General features: G+C 39.1%; 1 protein-coding gene across 4 annotated transcripts in view; it reads right to left on the reverse strand.

The window, feature by feature from the left end:
- DNAI7 (dynein axonemal intermediate chain 7) overlaps nt 1-26,244 on the reverse strand; it is a 74,631-nt gene that overhangs the window by 15,914 nt on the left and 32,473 nt on the right. The gene's annotated exons all lie outside the window — the stretch shown is intronic.

Below are 26,244 nucleotides of genomic sequence, written 5' to 3' on the forward strand. Positions count from 1 at the left end.
CACTCCAATATTCCTGCTGGAAAATCCCAGGGACAGAGGATCCTGGCAGGCTCCAGTCCATGGGGTCGCAAAGAATCAGACATGACTGAATGACTGAGCACACACGCACGCCATTAACTTACCTTTGTGAACTTAAGCAAGTCATTTAACCATTACGAGTCACAAGGCCCTGATCTAACAGCTGATTTGGTATGCATCTGTGCATTAGACATATAATACTTCTTGTAAACAATCGTAAGCTATATCTTCATTTTACAAAAAGGGAACTGAAGCTTATGGAGATAACTGGTCTGAGGGTCCAATAAAATAATAAAAGTAAAGAACGTTGTACACTGTAAACTACTAGATAAATGCAGTGCTACTATAAAACTTTAGCATGTGTGTGCTAACATTTGCAAATAGGAAGGATTATATCCAGAAAAATTCATTTGCCCTCAAACACCACCTGTCCTTTTATACAGCAATAGAAGAAAGAATCTTACACCAGAATCCTAGTCAGAAGCTTAACATCAGTTAATCCCACCATGCTGCTCATCCTCATCTACCATACAAAGCCAAGTCCTTCTTAGTAAATGATCTTTTCTCTTACTCTCATCACTGTATTTCCCTGTATCTTCCTCTTGTCCAGTTTTAATACTATGCATTCTCTGTCAACCTTTTCATCAAGCCCCTGACCCTTCTCACTTACTAACTCATTCATTCAATGAAGCTTTACTGACTGTCTGAATTGTACAGGCATCACTAGATACTAGGAGTAAAAAGAAAGAAAAAGCCAAGGTCCTTGCTTAAGGAACTGCCAGTCTACTAGGGAAGCAGGTAAACAAAGTGGGTGCTATAGTGCAGGAAGGGGTCCACAAGAGAAATGCAAAGGAAGACTGGTTAATTCTGTGGGAAAACAGTCTGTGGGTGGTAAAAATGGAAAACACTACAGGAAGGTGGTAAAGTTTGAACTAAATCTTGAAAGATAATTAGGTCTTCTCAAAAATGGTGGGAGAGAATTCCAAGTGTGAGTGAAGGAGGAAAGGTATGAAGCAAAACAGAGGGTTCCAAACACCCTCAAGTGGTCAGGTATAGTTGGAATGAGACAGGCTAGGAGGGTAAAGATTTGAAGCTGGAGAGAGGCAAGGTCCAACTTGTGGAGAGCCTTGGATGCCGCTCTAAAGATTAAATTTTCTTCCATGTGTAGAAGAGAGCCCCCAAAAGACTTACTAGGAAAGTAACACAAAGAAATGCATTTGGAAAGGGTTTCTTCTGGTGGCCAGATGATGACGTATCGCTTAGTAAAGAGTAGGGAATCCAGGGACTTTCTTGTTGGTCCAGTGGTTGAGAGTCTGTCTTGCATTGCAGGGAACACGGGTTGGATCCCTGGTCAGGGAACTAGGGTCTCATATGATGCAGAGGAACTAAGCCCAAGTGCTGTGGCTACTGAGACCCTGTGCTCCGGAGCCTGCGCCACAACTAGAGGGTCCGAGCACCGCAACAAAAGATCCCACATGATGCAGCTAAGACCTGATACAGCTGAATAAGTCAATAAAATAAAACAAACAAACAAATAAATATTCAGAGTAGGAAGTCCAAGGTAAGAGGATCAGGGCATAAGTCAAGATAGATGCAATCAGGGTCATTAGAAGGAGCTTAGATGAGAGATGATGAGGAAGTAAATCAACATAGCCTGGATGGAGAATGGATATAGAAAACTGATTTTCAAATGCTTGGCTTAGGTAATAAGACAGATGGTGGTAACAATTATCAAGAAAAGGAAGAATTGGTTTGGGGGGAAAAAGCAGTAAATCTGATTGTGGATATGTTGAATTTGAGATGCCCATGGGACATCTAGGTGACCTTTGATATTCTCTACCATTAAAAAGCCAGCTGCATTTCTTTCTTACAGGAAGGAGATTTTCTCTGACAACAGTATCAAAAGATATCAAACCACCAAGGGAGTCAGGCTTTCCAATTCACAGTTTCAAACATTTGAGAATTCTTCAGCATGTAGATCAGACTGGTTTTCTACCTGGCAGGGAGACCAGAGAATTTATACCTTTTCAACAGAACCTTGATAACCACAGTACTTCAGTATGCAACAACAGGAATTTATCGGCATCTCATTCATCACATAATAGAATAATCTTGTATTTAGCTCAAAATATTGTGCTTTAATTCACAATTTTTATAATTTTATGTTATTCTTTAGCTTAATTGACTCTTTTTTGAAGCTAGACTTCTAGAGAATGGAAGCAATGGGTCAATTTACACTCTGGTGCAAGCTCCTGAATCTTGATAACTATTCTAGAATGTTTTCCTGTCATCAGGGCTAGAACATACTCCTGCTCAAAAAGTAAACTCCAAACCACATTTATTGATCCTATAATCCTTCAGCGTTTTACACATTCTAAAAGCTCCTTCTGTTTCTTGGCAATGAAGCTGGAAAAAATGCTTCTTTCTTCACATTATCATCATGTTTATATCTGCTAAAGAAAAGTACTCTTTCAACATAACTGTTTCAGAAAATTTTCCACATACTTTTTTCCTATAGCTAAATTTTAATGCATAGTGTTTTGTCAAGTCTCAACAATTACCAAAGTGGAGTTTTTCTTTGAATTACACTAAATTTATAAGAAGTCCATTTTAAAAATAACATTTTAAAAACTGTTTGTGTGGAAATGTGGACAGAATAGGAAGCAGAGAAGGTAGTTAAAGTATAACTTTTTCAATGACATCTTGGTTCAACTGGTTTATGAATTGGCTTCTAACATGGAAGAACTTCATAGGACACTAGCAAAGTATTTTTCATTGCAACTTGATTAATGTGCAGTTACTGTAATGTGGTATTTTAATATGTATGTAACTTGAATTTGAATAAAAACATAACTTGGATCATGAATAAGATAATGAAAGCTGAGTAGAAATTCCAGAAATAGATCTCAGGAGCCACTTGGGAATGTAGCATATGGCATTTCAGGTCAATAGGAAAAACTTAGGTTTATATGGTAAGTGTTTTGAGAGTGCTCACTAAGATCTGAAATAAAATAAATTTAGATTCTACCCTACTTTACATATTTAGAAAAGGCAGAGGAAGCAGAGATCAAATTGCCAACATCTGTTGAATCATAGAAAAAGCAAGAGAATTCCAGAAAAACATCTACTGCTGCTTTATTGATTACGCCAAATCTTTGTGTAGATCACAACAAACTATGGAAAATTCTTAAAGAGATGGGAATACCAGACCACCTGACCTGACTCCTGAGAAATGTGTAGGCAGGTCAAGAAGCAACAGTTAGAACTGGACATGGAACAACAGACTGGTTCCAAACTGGGAAAGGAGTATATCAAGGCTGTATATTGTCACCCTGCTTATTTAACTTATATGCAGAGTACATCATGGAAAATGTTGGACTGGAGGAAGCACAAGCTGGAATCAAGATTGCCAGGAGAAATATCAATAACCTCAGATACGCAGATGACACCACCCTTAGGGCAGAAAGAAAGTGAAGAGGAAGTGAAGAGCCTATTGATGAAAGTGAAAGAAGAGAGTGAAAAGGCTGGCTTAAAACTCAACATTCAAAAAAAACTAAGATCATGGCATCCGGTCCCATCACTTCATGGCAAATAAATGGGGAAACAGTGGAAACGGTGGCAGACTTTATTTTTCTGGGCTCCAAAATCACTGCAGATGTTGATTGCAGCCATGAAATTAAAAGATGCTTACTCCTTGGAAGGAAAGTTATGACCAACCTAGATAGCATATTAAAAAGCAGAGATATTACTTTGTCAACAAAGGTCCGTCTAGTCAAGGCTATGGTTTTTCCAGTAGTCATGTATGGATGTGAGAGTTGGACTGTAAAGAAAGCTGAGTGCCGAAGAATTGATGCTTTTGAACTGTGGTGTTGGAGGAGACTCTTGAGAGTCCCTTGGACTGCAAGGAGATCCATCCACTCCATCCTAAAGGAGATCAGTCCTGGGTGTTCATTGGAAGGACTGATGCTGAAGCTGAAACTCCAATACTTTGGCCACCTGATGCGAAGAGCTGACTCATTTGAAAAGACCCTGATGCTGGGAAAGATTGAAGGCAGGAGGAGAAGGGGATGACAGAGGATGAGATGGCTGGATGGCATCACCGACTCAATGGACATGAGTTTGGGTGGACTCTGGGAGTTGGTGATGGACAGGGAGGCCTGGCGTGCTGTGGCTCATACAGTCACAAAGAGTCGGACACGACTGAGTGACCAGACTGAACTGAACTGACCATGTTTCTAGGGCTTTCCAGGTTGCACAGTTGGTGTGAGTGAGTGTCACTCAGTCGTGTCCAACTCTTTGCGACCCCATGGATTATAACCCACCAAGACCACCAGGCTCCACTGTCCATGGAATTTTCCAGGCAAGAGTACTGGAGTGGGTTGCCATTTCCTTCTCCAGGGGATCTTCCCAACCCAGGGATTGAACCTGTACCTCTTGAGTCTCCTGCACTGGCGGGTTCTTTACCAACTGCAAGCCTTCCTTGGTGACTCACATGGTAAAGAATCTGCCTGCTAGGCAGGAGACCCTACAGTCCTTGCGGTCGCAAAGAGTCGGACAGGACTGAAACCGTACACACACGCACCATGCTTCCACTTTAGGCCCTCACAATTTGTTCTCTGCACAGTGGTCAGAACAACCTTTCTAAGTCATGAACCATGCCACTCTCCTACTTAAATAGCCCTCTAATGGCATCTCATTGAATCTACAGTAAAATCTTAACTTCTCCCTCTGGCCTGCAAAGCCCTGCTTCACCTGGCTTCTGCTTTCCTCTCTCACATCATCACATACCACTTTCTTCCTTGTCCACTCCGCATCAGTCCACTGGCCTTCTTCCTGGTCCTCACTTCTGTCTAATGACCTTTGTCATTATATAGCTGATTCCCTCTGGCCATTTCGGCCTCAGCTTTAATAGGAACTAATCACACTAGCCATCTGTAACCATCCAATTTAGCTACTACCAGTCACTCCTACCATACCCTCCTGCTTAATTCTGCATATGGCATTTATTAATATCAGCTATCCCCAGTTTTTTCTGACTTGTTGGCTTCTCCTGACTTGCAAGTATTATAAATCATGAGAGCAGGAATCTCATTTGCCCATCACCACTGTCCCCTGAGGGCCAGATAGTGCCAACATATATAAGTAGGCATTCAAAAAAATATTTGCTGAGTGAGTAAAGAAACAGAACAAGGTCCAAGGTATGACCAGGTAAATGGGTGGTCCAAGTAAATTTGTGGGAAGCTGAAGGTTGTTGACTCTTAAAGGTAGGTTTTTTCATGTGGGCTATTCTCATAGACTCTAAATCTATCCATGACGATGCCAAGAAGTCCTCAAATCTCTAAGGCACTTTCTCCATACTTTTTCCTCTGAGCAGAATAATTTCCTTTCCATCTAAACTCCTCCATACCTATCAAGAGATTTAGCTCAAATGCTATCTCATCAGAGAAGACTTCCAATCTGTTCAATTCTGTTCTTTTCTTTTTTGGATTTATTTCTCTCTCAACTGCTATGCCTAATCTCTCTCATTACATATATCAGAATATATGGTAACTGTTACACTTCTCCTCCTCAATCAAATTTCATATAGAAGATAATTAGTAAATTTTATGTTTCATATATATGTTTTACATATTACACAGACTCATATTTATATTAAATATATGTGTGTGTGCTTAGTCACTTGGTCATGTACAACTTTTTGCAGCCCCATGAACTGTAGACTGCCAGGCTCCTCTGTCCATGGAATTTTCCAGGCAAGAAAACTGGAGTGGGTTGCCATTCCCTTCTCCAGGGGATCTTCCCAACCCAGAGACTGAACCTGGGTCTTTTGCATCTCCTGCACCGGCAGGCTGATTCTTTACCACTAGCGCCACCTGGGAAGCACATATTAGATATATACAATAGATACATACTCACATTTATGTTAAATCTGTTTAGAGTATCTTAAAGACAAAGGCTATTCTTTTAAAAATCATTTTATTTTATCCATTTATTGTTTGGTTGCATTTGGTCTTCACTGTTGCACAAGAGGGGCTACTCTCTAGCGGCAGTGCAGGGGCTTAGCTACCCTGTGGTATGTGGAATCTTCCCAGACCAGGGATCAAACCCATGTCCCCTGCAATGGTAAGCAGATTCTTAACCACTGGACCACTAGGTAAGTCCAAAGGCTATTCTTAACTTGAACTTTAAAATTTTCAAAGGTTCATATATTATCATGCATGTTCCTTAGATCACCAAAATATTTCTGAAGATAGTTATTATTTTTATTTAAAAAAGCAATATTTCTCATATTGTGCTATGCTTAAATTGTGCTATTCTAAAATTTTTCTAAGACATGTTCATTGGGAAGACAGCATTAGCCAATACTGCCAATATTATTGCATTAGTATTACTACATACGTAAATGAACTGAAATGTGGTATTCAGAGCCCTCTAGTGGCATAGTTCTTAATAGACCCATGAAAAAGAAACATAATTTGGACCATCTTCTAAACCTAAGAGATTTAATTTTTAAATTAACAAAGTACTAAACACTTGGTATTTATAATCAGATCATGTATCAAGCATAATTCAGGTATTTGGGGCCATAAGTTTCTACTATATTATACTATACTAAATTTTACTATACTAAAATTTGCCTTGCAATCTGCCTCCAAATTTGTTAAAAAGATACAGTATTTACTTATTAGCATTTACTTATTAAAAAGAAATGTAGCAGTAAATTAAAATATGCCAACCTAAAATTATAAAAATAAGCAACTTATCCTAAAGAAAAAGTTTAAAAAATAGAGAAATCTCCAAAAAAAAAAAAAAATAGAGAAATCTCTTCCTCTAAAGCCAAACACAGTAAGTCTGCCTACTGATCTTACAGGCAGTCCCACACAAACACATGCACACATACACAAACAAGTTAAACTTTCATGAATTTATATGCCAGCTTTTAAATTTTATAATGTACTTTGCCACACCAAGAAAACAGTGTTATGAGTGAATTTAGGGTTAGGATAGTTTCTATGTTGCTGTGAGTATAAAGGAATATGAACCTCACCACCATCCATAAATATTGCTTCACATTCTGACTTACAGCTGGACTGCAAGAAGCACATTTCTTCTGAGGCTGCTGTGAGGTTAGAAGTGAAACTTTCCTGTTACCACATGTACATATACCAGATCACTCCAGGGGTCACAACTGCAGAGGAGAGGGTCCCAAGAATTCCTGGTGACAAGCTTGTAGACTCCCTAAAGTAGCACAAATGGTTAGCCAACAGGAACGGAGTCTTAATTAAGTGCCTCCAACACACAGAACAATCTTAAGGTGGGTTCTGGCTGACTTCTTTCATATGGCAAGTGTTCTTACACAAGTTGTTCACAACAAACCAAGTTAGGGCCTACTTTTAATCACTTAACCATCCATTCATTCGCTTATTCCTCCATCCATTCAACAAACATTTAGGAACTTCCCTGGTGGTCCTTCTCATATTGCCCATGGGCTTCTCAAGGCAAGAACACTGAAGTGGCTTGCCATTCCCTTCTCCAGTGGACCGCATCTTGTCAGAACTCTCTACTATGACCTATCTTGGGTGGCCCTGCACAGCAGAGCTCATGAATTTGAGCAAACTCCGGGAAGCAGTGAAGGACAGGGAAACCTGGCATGCTGCAGTCCACAGGGTTGCAAAGAGCCAGACACAACATAGTGACTGAACAACAGCTAGCAGTCCAGTGGTTGAGACTTGGCCTCACAATGCAGGGGGTGCAAGTTTGACCCCTGGTCGGACAGCTAGGACCCCACATGATTCGAGGCCAAAAAGCAAAACATAAAAAATAGAAGCAATATTGTAACAAATTCAACAAAGACTTTAAAACTGGTCCACATTACAATTGCACTCATCTCACACACTAGTAAAGTAATGCTCAAAATTCTCCAAGCCAAGCTTCAGCAATATGTGAACCGTGAAATCCAGATGTTCAAGCTAGTTTTAGAAAAGGCAGAGGAACCAGAGATCAAATTGCCAGTATCCGCTGGATCATCGAAAAAGCAAGAGAGTTCCAGAAAAACATCTATTTCTGCTTTATTGACTATGCCAAAGCCTTTGACTGTGTGGATCACAATAAACTGTGGAAAATTCTGAAAGAGATGGGAATACCAGACCACCTGACCTGCCTCTTGAGAAATCTATATGCAGGTCAGGAAGCAACAGTGAGAAATGGATATGGAACAACAGACTGGTTCTAAATAGGAAAAGGAGCATGTCACGCCTGTATATTGTCACCCTGCTTATTTAACTTGTATGCAGAGGACATCACGGAAAATGTTGGACTGGAGGAAGCACAAGCTGGAATCAAGATTGCCGAGAGAAATATCAATAACCTCAGATACGCAGACGACACCACCCTTATGGCAGAAAGTGAAGAAGAACTAAAGAGCCTCTTGATGAATGTGAAAGAGGAGAGTGAAAAAGTTGGCTTAAAGCTCAACATTCAGAAAACTAAGATCATGGTATCTGGTCCCATCACTTCATGGCAAATAGATGGGGAAACAGTGGAAACAGTGGCTGACTTTTATTTTTCTGGGCTCCAAAATCACTGCAGATGTTGATTGCAGCCATGAAATTAAAAGATGTTTATTCCTTGGAAGGAAAGTTATGACCAAACTAGACAGTATATTCAAAAGCAGAGACATTACTTTGTCTAGATGGACAAAGGTCCATCTGGTCAAGGCTATGGTTTTTCCAGTGGTCATGTATGGATGTGAGAGTTGGACTATAGAGAGCTGAGCACCGAAGAATTGATGCTTTTGAACTGTGGTGTTGGAGAAGACTCTTGAGAGTCGCTTGGACTGCAAGGAGATCCATCCAGTCCATCCTAAAGGAGATCAGTCCTGGGTGTTCATTGGAAGGACTGATGTTGAAGCTGAAACAGCAATACTTTGGCCACATGATGCGAAGAACTGACTCACTGGAAAAGACCCTGATGCTGGGAATGATTGAAGGCGAGAGGAGAAGGGGATGACAGAGGATGAGATGGTTGGATGGCATCACCGACTCAATGGACATGAGTTTGGGTGAACTCCCAGAGTTGGTGATGGACAGGGAGGCCTGGCATGCTGCAGTCCATAGGGTCGCAAAGAGTCGGACACAACTGAGCAACTGAACTGAACTGAAGAAAATCTTTAAAAAAATACATTATTGATTCCTATCATGTACTAGGACACGTGCTTACTGTAAATGTGAAGTCTATCAAGATATTCTTATCCTTAAGATCATAACTTAGTGTTTAAGTTAACAATTCTAATCATTAAACAAGGATAGGAGCATAGTAGAAAGACATCTAATTTAGCCTCACAATGAGGGGAGAACTTTGTGGAGGTAAGATTGAAGGTGATGGAATGAAATTTATATTTTAAAGCTGGACAAGAAAATGTTAGCATAACATATTCCCTGCCTGCACTGGCCCTCCCTACTGTACAATGGGCATATGCATTATGCATGAGCCAGACCTCCTGAAACGTGGGAATGCTTACCACAAAAATCAGTGTTTTTACCCTTCTTCTGAGGTCGGTAAGGTAAATTATTGAAGTTTAGCATTCTTTCCCAACTATGCAAGGGGTCGTGGTGATTTACTGCTCACTTTGTAGATACTTACCCAGATTATGTATCTTTGGTGAACTTTATGTAAAATGTCAGGGTATCATTTTGATGTACAATCCATTGCCTCCAAAACGTAGGTGACTAGCCTTGACTTCTAACAAGTGGAACAGTTCTCAGAGCTTCTGAGAGTCTGTCTCCCAGGTTATAATGATCAAATTGGCCCAAATAAAATTCTTTCTTCTCTTAACTCGATCATTAACTGAATTTTTATCAACAAATGTAAATCTTAAAAGACAAGTAAATGTTAGGTAAAGTGGATGAGGTTGATAGGAGGAAGGGAATTCCACAAGGACAGAATAGCAAGTGGAGTGTCATGAACGGAGGCTTATCATGAACTTTCCATTTCTAAAACCAAAAACAGAAAAGGAAATATTGGGTTGGCCAAAAAAGTTTGTTTGGGTTTTTCCATATGATGTTCCTAAAAAATCCAAATGAACTTTTTGGCCAACCCAATATATTGTTTCATTTTTTATTAGGAAAGGAATGTGTGTTCAGTACTTATTTACTGAAAAGTCAAACAATACATAAGTGTAAAGAGAATAAAAAATAACTGGTAGTAATACCATCCTGGGGGTTCCCAGGTGATGCAGTGGTAAAGAATCTGCCTGCCAATGCAGGAGATGCAAGAGACATGGTTTCAATTCCTGGGTCAGGAAGATCTGCTGGAGGAGGAAATGGCAATCCATTTCAGTATTCTTGCCTGGAAAATTCCTCGGATAGAGGAGCATGGCAGTCTACAGTCCATGGAGCCGAGAAGAGTCAGATGTAACTGAGCGACTGAGCACATACAAACCATCCCAACTTTCTCATACTCCCTCTCCTCCTGACCCCAAGATAGCCACTGTTTAGTTAAGCAGGCTGTCAGATTTTGTTCTCTGATTTCACAAATAAGTATTTTTTTCCCTGGCTCAGATAGTGAAGAATCCACCTGCAGTTGCGGGAGACCTGGGTTCAATCCCTGGATTAGGAAGATCCCCTCGAGGAGGGCAGGACAGCCTACTCCAGCATTCTTACTTGGAGAATCTCTGTGGACAGAGGAGCCTACTGGGCGATAGTCCATGGGGTTACAAAGTGTTGGACACAACTGAGTGACTAAGCGCAGCACAGGACATTGCAAATATAGTTTCATTCTTAAAAAAAATCTTAACAAAGCCTCTTAGGTATTTTTCCATATAAAAGTTATAGGTTCTAGTCCAAGATGGCGACGTAGGAGGATCCGGAAGCCATCTCCTCCCACAGACACATTGAATCCACAGCTGCACATGGAAAAACTTTCTCTTAAAAAAAAAGAAAAAAAACACACCCAAAAGCTAACTGAGTAACTCCTACACATCATGTAAGTTGGAAAACGTCCATACTGAAGTGGGTAGCTGAGGCTGGGACACAGTCTCACCATAAACCCACCCCTGTGCAGCAATCCACAATCAGGAGGAAACTCACAAGCAAGAGGGGGAACAGAGAGTCTGAATACCACATCAGGCCTCAGCTTTTAACACCTGTGCCTGAGAAACTAGCCCCTCCAATATCTAGCCTTGAAAGCCAATAGGACTTACTTCCACCAGGACCATAAGGCTACGTGAACTGAGATGCAGTTATTAAAGAGCCCCCTGCACAGATTCATCTGCCCCAGGGCCCAGAGCAAAGGGGACCAGCTGAAAAGCAGCCTGGTTTTCTGTGGAAGAGGCTTATTTGATTATTTTAAAGTGTAGGCCTCTAGATGCCCATCAGCAGACGAATGGATAAGGAAGCTGTGGTACATAGACACCATGGAATATTACTCAGCTGTTAAAAAGAATTCATGTGAATCAGTTCTAATGAGATGGATGAAACTGGAGTCCATTATACAGAGTGAAGTAAGCCAGAAAGATAAAGACCAATACAGTATACTAACACATATATATGGAATTTAGAAAGATGGTAAGGATAACCCTATATGCAAAACAGAAAAAGAGACACAGATGTACAGAACAGAATTTTGGACTCTGTGGGAGAAGGTGAGGGTGGGATGTTCTGAGAGAACAGCATTGAAACAAGTATACTATCAAGGGTGAAACAGATCACCAGCCCAGGTTGGATGCATGAGACAAGTGCTCGGGCCTGGTGCACTGGGAAGACCCAGAGGGATCGGGTGGAGAGGGAGGTGGGAGGGGGGATCGGGATGGGGAGTACATGTAAATCCATGGCTGATTCATGTCAATGTATGACAAAAACCGCTACAATACTGTAAAGTAATTAGCCTCCAACTAATAAAAATAAATGGAAAAAAAAAATAAAGTGTAGGCCTGAGGGGCAGGCATGTACTATAACACACACTGAGGGAACTTATGAATTACATTCCCAAAACAGAGGCCAGTGGGCACCATATCTTTGTGCTTCCCTTTTATTTTGCTCAAAGACTGCCAGTATCTGCCCCAAAGGAGCTTGTGTCACCCAGGGGCTAACCCTAGATCACCTGGCTTCAGTTGCTGGTGGGGCCCACCTGCACAGGTCCCACTAGACTGAAAAGAACAAAAAAAGAGCTCCTAACTGGTAGACTACCACCCCACGGCACAGCAGAGAGGACAGGCCCAGCAGCTCAGTGTGAAACAGTCCTAAGCGTTTACCAGCTATGATGGTTTATGGCTGAACACTTATCTGACAGCCCACTATAATCCTCCCTAGAGATTTTGGAAGGCAGGCACAGTCGGTTGTGAGCACCAGTATTTCTCAGGGAAAGCTTGTTCATGGATCTGGCGCCCTGGTTTTTACATCTGGTATGCAGGTGACTCAGTGGTAAAGAATCAACCTGCAAAACAAGAGATACGTGTTCGATCCCTGGGTCGGGAAGATCCCCCGGAGAAGAAAATGGTAACCTACTTCAGTGTTCTTGCCTGGAAAACCCCATGGACAGAGGAGCCTAGTGGGCTACACATGGGGTCACAAAGAATCAGACATGACTGAGCTACTAAATAACACCACCACCACCACCCTGGTTTTCATGGCTGCTACCCAGGGAGTGGCCTCTGAGTGCTTGATTCTGGTGGCCAACAGAGCTTGTATTCATTAGTTCAACAGGATGGGAGCAAGGGAAGAAGTAGCTTTTAACTATCACCTCAAGGCTCAGCTCAGAGGGAGTAGAAAATTCCAAAAGACCATCTCTTAGTCTACCCCTGAGGGAGGACAAATATATGCATATTTGTATATTTTTTAAGTTGTTGCTTGGGAATTCCCTGGTGGTCCAGTAGTTAGGACCCTGTACTTTCACTACTGAGGGCACGGATTCAATCCCCAGTCAGGGAACTGAGATGCTGCAAGCCATGAAGCTCAGTCAAAAATAAAGAAAAAAAGGTTGTTGATTGAAGGTCTGGCTTCAGGCTGGACCTAGGTGCTGACTGAGCTCCTTCCTTTTGGGACACTGACAGCTCTTGGCACACCCTCAACTACTGGGAGTCACTAAAAATAAAGTAGGTGCTTATACAATCACAAAGAATTGAGAGAAAACAAAAGCAGTGTTGAAGGATAAATTTCATCTCCTACACAAGGCTTCTCCTTCAACCCTGGGAGAGATGGCTGTTTTATCTAACCAATACGGAGAGTCAAGGAAAGTGAAGAAACAGAGGAATATATTCCAAACAAAAGAAAAATATAAAACCTCAGAAAAAGACTTTAAAGACTCAGATGAAAGGTCATAGAGATGCTCACTGAGCCTAGGAGAAGAATAAAGGAACAAACTGAGAATTTTAACAAAGATAAAATATAAGAAAGTACCAAATAGAAGCCATGGAGCTGAAGAATAAAATAACTGAACTGAAAAAATACAACAGAGAGATTCAACAGCATACTGGATAAAGCAGGAGAAAAGGATCAGAGAACTCACAGACAAGGCAGTAGAACTCACCCAAGCAGAAAGAAAAAAGAATGAGAAAAAGTAAAGATAGCTTGAGAGACTTATGGAATAATCAAGCAGAGCACCATTTGCATTATAGGGGTCCCAGATGGACAGGAGAGAGAGAAAGGCCAGAAAACTTATTTGAAGAAGTAATGGATGAAAACTTCCCAACCTGGGGGATGAAACAGACATCCAGAACCAGGAAGCCCAGAGAGTCCCAAGGAAAGATAAATTCAAAGAAGCTCACACGAAGATATATTATAATTAAAGCACCAAAAGTTAAAGACTGGGAAGAATCTTAAAAGCAGCAGGATAAAACAACTTATTACATACAAAAAGTGAAAACTGAAAGTGAAGTCGCTCAGTCGTGTCTGACTCTTACAAAGGAGCTTCCATAAGACTATAAGCATATTTTTCAGCAGAAAATCTGTAGGCCAGAAGAGAGTGGAATAACATATTCAATGAGCTATTAACAAAAGAAAAAAAAAGTAAGAATACTCTACCCAGCAACATTTTCATTCAGAAGTGAAGAACAGATGAAGAGTCTTCCAGACAAGCAAAAACTAAAAAAGTTCATTGCCACTAGATCAGCCTTACAAGAAATGTTAAAGGTACTTCTTTAAGCTGAAATGAAAGGGCATTAGTTAGCAACAGGAAAACATGGAAATATAAATCTCATTGGTAAAGAAAAACATATAGTAAAATTCAGAATAATATAAAAATGGCGGGTTAATCATTTATAAAGCTAGTATGAACGTTAAAAGACAAAGTAGTAAAATAAACATAACTATAATAATTTAGAGATACACAAGATAAGAATATGTAAATTATGACATCAAAAACATAAAATGTAGCAGTGGGGAGTAAAAATGTAGAACTTCAGAATACATTCAAATTTAAGTTGTTACCAATTTAAAACACACTGCTATAAATAAAAGTTGCTTTACGTAAGTCTCATGGTAACCATGAAGCCAAAATCTACTGTAAATACACAAAAGATAAAGATAAAAGAATTTAAGCATACCAGTATAGAAAACCATCAAATTGCAAAGAAAGAGAGGAAGAAAAGAACAGAGGAAATACAAAATAACCAGAAAACAATTACCATGACGGCAACAAGTATATACTTATTAATAACTATCTTAAATGTACATAGGATAAATTTTCCAGTCATCACAAGAAGTAGAGTGGCTGAACAGATAAAAACACAAGACTCAGCAATGTGCTGCCTATAAGAAACTCACTTTACATATAAAGACAGACATTGAAAGTGTAAGGACGAAAAGAGATATCCTATGTTAATAGAAACCAAAAGAAAGCTGGGCAGCTATACTTTTATCAGCAAAAATAGGTTTTAAGATGAAGAGTGTAATAAAAGACAAAGAAGGTCATCACACAATGATAAAGGAGTCAATCTAATAAAATATAGCATTTACAAATATTTACACACCCCAACATAAGAGAACCTAATACATATATATATATATGTATGCATATATATATATATATATCTCAAATTAGACATAAAGGGAGAAATAGAAAGCAATACAATAATATTAATAGTAAGAGACTTTAATATCCTAATTTTATCAATGGATAGATCATCCAGACAGAAACCAATAAGGAAACATTGGCCTTAAACAACATATTAGACAAGACAGACTTAACAGACAAAAACAGAATATCCCACCCAAAAGCACCAGAATATATGTTCTTAAGTATACAAGGAACATTTTCCAGGATAGATCATTTATTATGTCACAGAATAAATCTTAATAAATTTAAGAAGACTGAACTCATATCAAGCATCTCTGATGACAATGGTAGGAAAGTAGAAATCAATTACAAGAAAAAAACTAGAAAATTTACAAATATGTGTAGATTAAACAACATGCTACTGAACAACCAATGAGTCAAAGGAGAAATTTTTAAAAATATCTTGAGACAAATGAAAATGGAAATACAATACACCAAAACTTATGGGATAAGGTGAAAGCAGTTGTAAGACAGAATTTCACAGCACTAAATGCCTATATCAAGAAACAAAAAAGATCTCAGATAAACAACTAATGTTAAACCTCAAGAAATTAGAAAAAAAATGAAGCTCAAAATTAATAGAAAGAAATAACAAAGATAGGAGCAGAAATAAATGAAACAGACTAAAAGGATAGTGAAAAGATCAATAAAACTAAGGTCCTTTTTTTTGCAAAGATAAACAAAATTGACAAAGCTTTAGGTAGATTTACAAAGAAAAACCCTAAACCTCACTCCTAACCCTACCCCCTAAACCCTAGCTCATACCTGTACCCTTACCTGTACAATAAAACCTAACTTAACCTTAACCAAAAAGCCATAAAATCATATATCATATAATCATATATCTACAGTTATAAACCATAAACATAAACCTAATCATAACCAGAAATTGAAACCAAAACCATAGCACATACATTGTAACAAGAAACTGAAATCAGAGCCATAAACCATAGTTTATAACCAGAGACAATATATTACAACCAGGGAACCATAGCCATAAGCCATCAACCATAACAATTAACTATAACCACAACTAAAATATAAACCAAAAATGATAAACCATGCACCATAATCATAAGCTCTAACCTTAACCTAGCCCCAGGTCAGCTCCCATACCACTCCTCAGCCCCAGTCTTAGTCCTTTAAATCACCAACCCCAATCTAATCAAATCATACAGAGACATCACAGAAAGAAAACTATATGTTAACATTCCTTCTAAACAAAGATGTAAGAATCCTTCACAAAATAATAGCAATATGAAACCAACAGCATATTGAAGAGATTGTGAATCATAAGCAAGTGTCTCAATACCAGGAATTCCAGGTTGTTTAGTATACTCAGCCAAGCAATGTAATAAATTATTAAACGAAATCCAAGCAATGTAATATAAGACAATTATTGCGTGATCATATAACTTGATGCAGAAAAAGCTTTAAACAAATACTAGTGTTATTTCATCATATAAGCACTAACAAAAGTAGGAGGAAAAGGAGATTCATTCAATATGATACAAAACATTAGAAAAAACACACAGCAAACATCATGCTCAATGCTGAGGACGGAAAGGTTTACCTCTGAATTCAGTACAAGATTAAGATGCTGACTTTTACCTTTGTTACAATATTGTACTGAAAGTTCTACCCAGGGCAATGAAGGAAGACATAAAAGGCATCCACATATGAAAGGAGAAGGTAAAGCCATATCTATTCAGACAGTGACAGTATCTTATATATATATAACTTACCAAAGAATCAACAAAAAATTACTTGAGCTAGTCAACTAATTCAGCAAAGTTACAGGACAAAATATCAATACACAAAAAACTATTTGCATATACTAGCAATAAATATTCCCCAAAGGAATTTAAGACAATTCCACTTTAAATAATGTGAACACCAGTAAAATATTTAGGAAAACATTTAATCAATCAAGGTGCAAGACTTCTACACTGAAAATCACAAATCTTGTCTGAAAGAAATGAAAGAAAACCTAAATGATGTGAAGACATCCCATAGTGATGGAAAGACTATTGTTAAGATGGAAATGTTACATAACGAGATCTACAGATTAAATGTGATTCCTATTAAAATTCCCAAAGGCTTTTGGGGAGAAAAATACAAGTTTATCCCAACATTCATATGAAGTTTCAAGGGACTCCAAAGAGCAAAAACAATCTTGGAAGTCAAAGTTGGAGGCTCACTCTTCCCAATTTCACATCTTAGTGCAAAGCAACAGAAAATAAAACATTGTGATATTGGCATAGAGATATAGATCAATGGAATTGAATGGAGAGCTAAAAAATTATTTTGTTGTTGTCCAGTCAACATGTCTGTATATAGTCACTGATTTTTGATAAGGGTGGAAAATAATAAATTGGGAAAAGAATGATTTTATCAACAGATGGTGCTAGGCAACTGACTATCTATGCACACAGGGATGAAACTGAACTCTCATACCACATACAAAAATGAACTCAAAATAGATAAAAAACTTAGTCAGTTCTCCATATCTGTGGGTTCTGCATCCACAAATTCAACCCACTGTGGATGAAAAATATTCCAAAAAATAATTCTAAGCTAAGTTGCTTCAGTCGTGTCCGACTGTGTGTGACCCCATAGACGGCAGCCCACCAGGCTCCCCCATCCCTGGGAGTCTCCAGGCAAGAACACTGGAGTGGGTTGCCATTGCCTTCTCCAATGTATGAAAAGTGAAAAGTGAAAGTGAAGTCGCTCAGCTGTGTCCGACTCTTAGCGACCCCATGGACTGCAGCCCACTAGGCTCCTCCGTCCATGGGATTTTCCAGGCAAGAGTACTGGAGTGGGGTGCCATTGCCTTCTCCGAAAATAATTCTAGAAGGCTCCAAAACGAAAAACGAATTTGCCTTGCTGACAACTATTTACATAGCATTTACATTGTTTTAGGTATTGCAAGTAATCAAGAGATGATTTAAAGTATAAGGGATTATGTGTGTAAGATATATGCAAATATTAAGCTAATTTATATAAGGAACTTGACCATCTGTGAATTTTGGTATCCACAGAGCAGTCCTGGAACCATTCCTCCATGGAATGACTGTATAAATTCAAGAAGAAAAAATGGTGATAAATCTTCATGACGTTGGATTTAGCAGTGGTTTCTATGATTTGACACCAGGACACAAACAATGAAAGAAAAAATAGATAAATTAAATTTTCTCAAAATTAAAAACTTTCATGCCTCAAAAGACATTATCCAGAAAGTAGAAAGACAGTCCACAGAACAGAAGAAAATATTTGCACATTATACATTTGATAAGACTCTGTTATTCAGAATACGTCAAGAACTTTTATAACTCATCAACAAAAAGACAAAGAAACTAATTTTTTAAATGGACAAATGGCCTGCATAGACCCTTCTCCAGATGAGATATACAAATGGTCCACAAGCACATGAAAAGATGTCAAATATTTTGCTGGGCAAAATAGTATAAATGATGTGAGGCCATGGGCAGTTTTTAGGGTGGTGGTGATTGTGTGCTTTAGTCACTAACTTGTGTTTGACTCTTGGAATCACACAGACTGTAGCCTGCCAGGCTCTTCTGTCCATGGGATTTCCCAGGCAAGAATACTGGAGTGGGTTGCTATTTCCTTCTCCAGGGAATCTTTCCGACCCAGCAATCAAACCCAGGTCTCCTGCACTGCAGGCAAATTCTTCACCGTCTGAGCCACCAGGGAAGCCCCTACAAAATGTTAAGGTGTTTGAAAGAGGAGAGCTCCAACAACAAGCACCAGAGAGCTAATGGAGGAGTATCTGATGAGTGATTTTTTTAAGTCTGTTTGGTGCAAACAGATTGAGCTGGTTATATTTATTCCTCATAAGGATACTATAAGGAATGGATCCACTGTATATAGTTTAAGGTGTTTAGGATTGCTGTGCTTCGTAGTAGACCCTAGCCAGCCAGTCTGAGCAGTACAGTTATAAGAACTACAAATCCATCAATGAGAATTCTACAAGCCCCTTTGGCAGCCACAAGGTGTAACCTGTAGAGGGGCATTTTTACTGTAAAAGCTATTATGCATGCTGATCAGATGAAAATATAGGATCAAGAGTTAGATATTGTTTGGGCTCAGTACTGCATTATTAAAAAGTTTAGTGAACCTATAATATTTTGGATACACACTAGAAGTGGAAGAGATCCTACTAAGGTGTATAAAAAAGTAAATTCCTGCTGCTGCTGCTAAATCGCTTCAGTTGTGTCCGACTCTGTGCGACCCCATAGACGGCAGCCCACCAGGCTCCCCCGTCCCTGGGAGTCTCCAGGCAAGAACACTGGAGTGGGTTGCCATTGCCTTCTCCAATGTGTGAAAGTGAAAAGTGAAAGTGAAGTCGCTCAGTCGTTTCCGACTCTTCGCGACCGCATGGACTGCAGCCCACCAGGCTCCATGTCCATGGGGATTCTCCAGACAAGAATACTGGAATGGGTTGCCATGCCCTCCTTTAGGGGATCTTCCCAACCCAGGGATTGAACCCAGATCTCCGCATAGCAGGAGGTTTCTTTGTCATCTGAACCACCGGGATAGAAAGAGTAATTAATGTTGGAACTAGTGTTGTTTTGAATAAGAATAGAATAGAATAAATAGAAAACAGAAAATAAAATAGAAAAGAATCAACTCCATACCAGTGAAAGTGATAATTAGAAACATCTGTAACATAAATAATGTCATGATATATAAGGGTAGTGCTTTGAGCTAGTGATTCTTTGGATAGATGGAATTGCCTGGCTATGGGTATGAGTGGTTAAGAGTTACGTTAGAGTTAGTAAAGGTGCTACTAGAGAGTCAGAGAAGATTCATAAAACGTTAAGGCTGTTGTCATTAAATTGGTTAAGAAGGACTAAGCTAATAAAACGAGTACACTGAAAGTGGTAGTATTAATTCAAACTACATTATTTTTTCATATTAGTGCTATTATTAGGTGTAATAATGAATTTTTAAATTGGAGGTTGGGATTGTGTATGTAATCAATGTAATAGGTGTTTGATACCATTACTAGCAGGGATAATCCTAGTGCAGCTTCGCCGGCTGTAAAAACTGGTAAGATGATGGATATTATGCTAGCTAAATGGGTGTCCAGAATTATTAGGGTTGCCATAATAAATAATGACATTATTCCCTGCAGAAATAGTAGGGAGGATATCACACAGGATTGGTATATTAAGACCCCCTAGTGTTAGCTGCTTCAGTCATGTCCTACTCTTTGTGACCCGCCTGTAGCCCACCAGGCTCCTCTGTCCATAGGATCTCCAAAAGGCAAGAATACTGGAGTAGGTTGCCATTCCCTTCTCCAGGGTATCTTCCTGACCCAGGGATCAAATCCACGTCTCCTGCTTGGCAGGCAGATTTTTTACTGTCATCAGGGAAGCCATCAGGGAAGCCCCCAGGGGAAACTGTAAATACTAGAGTAATATTTATGTAGACTACAGGAACTTGATAATTATGAATTTAATAATTTAATGAGTGAAAAATAAAAACTGCTTTAATTTAAACTAATTATCATATTTGGCCCACTCTAAGCCCTTTTGAGTCCACCTGTAGGCTAAATTTACTGCTAGTGGTGAAATTAGGATTAGTCCTATGAGTATTGCTATTAGATTATTTGAGATGCTCAGGGTAGGGGCAGAATTTCTAGGTCACACAGAGAAGAAACATAATGGTCACTATGAAAAATTTTAAGGAGAAACTGTAGGCATGCTGATCCTATAATGTCAAATCTGCATTTGTAAGGACTTGATTTTTCCATGTGTTTAGTTGGGGAAGTTAGAAAGCGATAAATACAAGAAAGCTTTTCTGGATGATGTCTCTTTGTCACTAATACATTGCTAAAATGTTGGTTAATAAGTTCAAGTATAAGAATGTTGAGTCTAAACAGAAGCGTATGACCAGACCAGAGAGTTCAAGAGGGGCTAAGAGGGCTCTTGTAAAAGCCTGGGGGCTGGGGTTTATTATTTGGAATGCACAGGTTTGATGGGTTACCATGTGTCATTGTGTAAGCAGAGGCTTATGAGCAGGGGGCTGACATAAGCTTGAATAATTGTGCCGTGCTGTGTGTGCTCACTCAGGTTTGACTCTTTGTGACCCTCCGGAATGTGGCCCACCAGGATCTTCTGCCCATGGGGTTTTTTGGGCAAGAATAACGGAGTGAGCTGCCTTTTCATCCTCCAGGGGATCTTCTCGACCCAGCGATCGAACCCTCGTCACCTGTGTCTCCTGCATTGCAGAAGGATTCTTTACCTGCTGAGCCATCGGGGAAGCCAAAACAGCTACTGCAAATTTAAGAATAGTGAGTAGAAAGAGAATAACAAATGCAATGAAGGCTGTGTTAGGAATAATGCTTATTAGGGCCAGGGTTGCCCCTCCAAGTAAATAAATTAACAGTTTCTGCTGGATCATATGGTAGCAATTAACTACCATATGATCCAGCAATTCTATTTCAGGGCATTTATCTGAAGAAAACAAAAGTACTAACTCAAAAAGAGGTATGCACCTCTATGTACACTGAAGCACTATTCACAACAGCCAAGACATGGAAGCAATGTAACAGTTCATCAGTGGATGAATGGATAAAGAAAATGTGATATATAGCGACAACGGAATAATATTCAGCCATAAAAAATAAGGAAACCTTGCCACTAGAGACAACAAGGGGGACCTTGAGGGCATCATGTAAAGGGAAATAAGTCAGACAGAGAAAGACAAATACCATATGATCTCCCTTTTTCTGTGGAATATAAAGAAAGAAAGAATTTAAATACAGAGAACAGATTGGTGGTTGCCAGAGGTTCAGGGTGGAGGTAGACAAATGGGTGAAGGTGGCCAAAGGTATGAACCTCCAGTTATAGAGAAATAAATTCTTGACTTGAAATGTACATGATGACTATAGTTAATAATACTGTATCGTATATTTGAAAGTTCGTAAGAGAGATCTTAAAAGTTCTCAGCACAAGGAAAGAATTGTTGCTATGTGGGATGAATGCTAACAAGACTCAGGGAGATTATTTCACAGTACATAGAAATATCAAATTTATGTGCTATATACCTGAAACTAATATAATGCCATATGTCAGGCACATCTCAAGAGTTTCTGAAATTAAAGTATATAAAATCTATATCATTTTGAATGGCTACTACTTGACTGAATATTTTATAATTAATCTGTGGACTGTAATTTCTAATATAAAAAAGCCAGTGAACACTGCAACATTTTTATTTAGTTGTGATTTCATAATAATAAATCACTAAAATGAAAAATCACTAAAAGGTACATTTCCATAGTACCAAATTTCCCTGAAGATTGTACAAATTTCCACTTTTAATAACAGTACGTGAAAATGGCTGCAACCTCTCACACTCACTCTGATATGAAGTGATATAATGTCAGTTCTAATTTGTTTACTTATTTGGTTATCTTTTCATATCTTTATTGACCAGTTGCATTTCTCTTATTGATCTGCCCAAGTCTTTTGCCTAATTTATATTAGGAACGTGTCTTACCAATTTGTACAAGTTCTTTATATTAGGATACTAACCATTTGCTTGATATGTTTAAATATTTTTTCCAGTCCATTATCTTTCAGCATTGTTTATAGTGAGGTTTATTTGACAGAAATGTTCAAACCCATAATCTCCTTTTCTTGCAAGGTTTTGGTTTTGATGCACTAATAAGGAAGAAAGATCTTAGGACTTTCATGGTGGTCTAATGGTGAAAAATCAGCTACCAATGCAGAGGACACTGGTTCGATTCCTGGTCTGGGAAGATTTCACGTGTAGCTGAGTAACAAAATCCATGTGCCACAACTATTGAGCACGCCCTAGAGCCCATGTTCCACGAGAGAAGTCACTGCAATGAGAAGTCCACCCACCACAATGAAGAATAGTCCCTGTTCATTACAAGTAGAGAAATCCTATGCATAGCAATGAAGACCCAGCGCAACCAAAAAATAATGACAAATTTTTTTAAAAAAAGATCTTATTGTTTTTGTTCAGTTGCTCAGTCATGTCCAACTTTTTGTGACCCCATGGATTACAGCATGCCAGGCTTCCTTGTCCTTCACTATCTCCTGGAGCTTGCTCAAACTCATGTCCATTGAGTCGATGATGCCATACAACCATCTCATCTTCTGTCATCCCCTTTTCTTCCTGCCTTCAATCCTTCCCAGCATCAGGGTCTTTTCCAATGAGTCAGATTGTCATATCAGGTGACCAAAGTATCAGAACTTCATCTTCAGTATCAGTCCTCCCAATGAATATTCAGGACTGATTTCCTTTAGGATTGACTGGGTGGATCTCCTTGCAGTCCAAGGGACTCTCAAGAGTCTTCTCCAACACCACAGTTCTTTTTAGTAAATATGATAAAATAACTTCCCTACATTCTCTTCAAATACTTTTTATTATTTTACGAGTTTTGATTAGTTTGTTTTTGTATTTACACTTTTGATCTGGTTTTTTTTTTCAGTCTGTAGAGGGAAGTATGATTGGAAATATATTTTATTTCATATCCTAGTTTGCTGTCTCAGAGACAATTATTAAACTCAACCTTTCCCTTCTCAAGTTCTATAAATTATTTTACATAGATATGGGATCTCCTACTTCTTTCCACCATTTATTTTACTCACTCCCATAAATTCCATCAAATTATCTTTATCCCCTTCTTTTGAGCTGCTGATTTTCTTTATAAATCTAGTGATTTTTGCCCCTTGCAGGCGACTCACACTTACAAAAAGTGCTCAACAAATGTTTTCTGTTCAGAATTAGTGGCAAGGGCAGGCCCAGCTGATGATTGTTTCCACCTGCTCTCTTTCCTTTCCTAGCCAGCTGAGCAGGGCAAGTGGGTCTGACCTGGGGGATTCTTCACTCTATGAAGGTTACTGCTGCCCCCCTCAATTCCCCTCCAAAATCTTCCTTCAGCACAGGGGGATGGCTTTCCCCCTGCCTTGGTACACTTAAGCACGACTATAGGATTTCTCTGCTTCTGTGGAAATCACACATACTTAGCATTGTTCATAATAACTTTTCAGAATGCTATGGGGCATTTGGAAGAATGATAGAGCACATGGACATAAGCATGAGTACCTATACACATGCCCGTGTGGTGTGATGACAGGATTGGTTCCCCAAAACAGGGGTGCTCACTAAAGTAATGTTAGTGTCATCTTCTAGGCAATCTTCTCTTTTTCCAACTGCCTGATGACAAAGTTCTGCCAGCCAGGTTCCTCCAACTACCACTCACATGATTCTCAGTCGTGCTTCCCAGACTGTAGTGAAGTTTCATAAGGTAAAACTAATTGTCTGATCATTACTCTTGGTTCCCTAGACTAATTATTTGAGAAGAACTTCATTCACTCTGCCTTAAAATATGGATTACCATCGAGTAGAATGCTTTTCCTTAATGTACTTCTTTGGTATTATCAACAGCAGCATTGGTACATCCCCTGGAGGAGGTCATGGCAACCCACTCCAGTATTCTTGCCTGGAGAATCCCCATGGCCAGAGGAGCCTCTCAGGCCACTGTCATGGGGTCACAAAGAATTGGACATGACTGAGCGACTAAGCACAGCACAGCACTGGTATACCTTTAGTCATTTTTATGCCTTTAGTCATCATTATAGATTGAAAAGGTTCAGTTCAGTCACTCAGTTGTGTCCGACTCTTTGTGACCCCATGAACTGCAGCACGCCAGGCCTCCCTGTCCATTACCAACTCCCAGAGTTTACCCAAACTCATGTCCATTGTGTCGGTGATGCCATCTAACCATCTCATCCTCTGACACCCCCTTCTCCTCCTGCCCTCAATCTTTCCCAGCATCAGGGTCTTTTCCAATGAGTCAGCTCTTCGCATCAGGTGGCCAAAGTATTGGAGTTTCAGCTTCAACATCAGTCCTTCCAATGAACACCCAGGACTGATCTCCTTTAGGATGGACTGGATGGATCTCCTTGCAGTCCAAGGGACTCTCAAGAGTCTTCTCCAACACCACAGTTCAAAAGCACCAATTCTTCGGCGCTCAGTTTTCTCTATAGTCCAACTCTCACATCCATACATGACCACTGGAAAAACCATAGCCTTGACTAGACGGGCCTTTGTTGGCAAAGTAATGTCTCTGCTTTTGAATATGCTGTCTAGGTTGGTCATAACTTTCTTCCAAGGAGTTAGTGTCTTTTAATTTCATGGCTGTAAGCACCATCTGCAGTGATTTTGGAGCCCAGGAAAATAAAGTCAGCCACTGTTTCCATTGTTTCCCCATCTATTTGCCATGAAGAGTTTCAATGAAACATTAAAGAATAACAGAAAAAAAAACACAACAGATGTAGTTAAACACATTGGAAAGAGCCTGTTAATAGAGGAAAACTTAGTTTGGTAACTTGGAGCTCAGTGACTGAGAGTAAAGGAAATGACTTCTTACTCTAATAGATGAAAGATTTTGAGAAAAATAGAAAACTGCACTATTTGGTATTACAGTGAATTCATGCGCTGATATCTTTCATGTGAAACTATTTTAAGTAGTTTTAGACATAGAACTATAATAAGTCATCACTTTTATATGAGGTGCTTCAACTGAGACATACATGCATAGGAAGAACTGCTAAAGCCATCTAAATTCAAATAATATTTCAAATTATATCTTTTCTAAATTATTTCACAACTTTAAATTAATAATACGAAATTTTGGGGTAAACTGTTGATGAGTTTTTCATAAAATATGATCAAGGAATTTGAGGAGCAGAAGTTATTCAATATTTTTATCAGATCAAGACCAAACATTTTTAGATAACATCTTTTCATATAAACAATTTTGATACCTTTTTATTTGTTGTTTTCATGAATTTTCAATCACAAATCTTGCTAAATCTTATTTTAAGTGTACAGGTCTTCATTTTGTTTCTTACTGCATACTTAAATAATGTGACATCCAGGGCCCATTTACTCATTCTTTATTTTTTCCCCCTTAGAATCAGTGTGTTACATCCATTCATGTCTTCTTAACTAGAGCAAGTCACATGGTCACCCCTAATTTTAAGGGGGAGAGGAATATAATCTTCCTACATATCCAGGAAAGGGAAGAAAACTGGAAATATTGTTGAACTCTAGTAAAGCTACCATGCTATCTGAGAGGAAAAATGATTATTTTCTTTAGTTTTAAAA

Source organism: Cervus elaphus, chromosome 22 (genome assembly GCF_910594005.1).
Source record: "Cervus elaphus chromosome 22, mCerEla1.1, whole genome shotgun sequence".
NCBI classification, from domain to species: Eukaryota; Metazoa; Chordata; class Mammalia; order Artiodactyla; family Cervidae; genus Cervus; species Cervus elaphus.